Genomic DNA, 1,108 nt, shown 5'->3' on the forward strand with positions numbered 1-1,108 from the left:
TGATTGATTCTCATCAATTTAGCTGCTGAATGTAATGTTCTGCTGAAGCTTGGCTAGCCATGTCTAATCTCTTTAGACTGAAGCTTTAGACTAACATTGCATGATTCCTGGAATTCTTATTAAAAATTTTGAATCTCTTTATTCTCTTTTCCATATTATTTTCGAAAAATCACAAAAAAATTTATAAAATCATAAAAATAAAAAATATTTTATGTATCTTAGTGTCAATTTTTAAGTTTGGTGTCTTGCATGCATTGTTTATTTGATCTTAGTTGCATTTTTTATTGTTTCTCATCATTAAAAATTCAAAAATATGTTCAAAATTGTGTCTTTTCAAGTCAATAATACAGAGAATTGAAGATTCAGAACATTCAGCAGAGGAATTAAACAGAAAAAGCTGGGCGTTCAAAACGTCCAGTGAAGAAGGAAAACTGGCGTTTAAACGCCAGCCAGGGTGCGCGTTTAACGCCAGGAGGACACTAGAGGGAAGATTTTGTTTTTAATCCAAATTTTTTTCAAATCTTCATAATTTTTCAAAATCAAATCTTTTTCAAATCATATCTTTTCAATCATATCTCTTCAAAATCAATTTCTTTCCATTTTTTATTTTTTATTATGTCCGAAAATCCTTGCTACAATTAATGATTTACTTCAAAAATTTCAAGTTGTTACTTGCCTATTAAGAAAGGATCAAATTTTAAATTTTAGAAGCATATCTTTTAATTTCTTGTTAGTCAAGTAATCAACTTTAATTTTAAAACTTTCTTTTTTAATTTGATTTTCAATCATATCTTCTCAATCATATCTTTTCAATCACATCTTTTTTAAAATTAATTTTCAATCATATCTTTTTAATTTCTAATTTCAAAATCTTTTTCAAAATCACTTAATTTCTTTTCCAATCTTAATTTTCGAAAATCTCAATCAAATTTTCAAATTTCTTTTTATTATTTTAAAAATCTTTTACTTTAATTTCGAAAATTCTTCCCCTCTTCTCACATCCTTCTATTTTAGGGACTAACACTCCTCCTCAAGGTGCAATTCGAACTCTATCCTTCTTGATAAGTTAGAATTCTCTTCTATCTACCTTCTCCTTCTATTCTTCTTT

The sequence above is a fragment of the Arachis ipaensis genome, chromosome B02 (genome assembly GCF_000816755.2).
Source record: "Arachis ipaensis cultivar K30076 chromosome B02, Araip1.1, whole genome shotgun sequence".
In the NCBI taxonomy this organism is placed as follows: domain Eukaryota; kingdom Viridiplantae; phylum Streptophyta; class Magnoliopsida; order Fabales; family Fabaceae; genus Arachis; species Arachis ipaensis.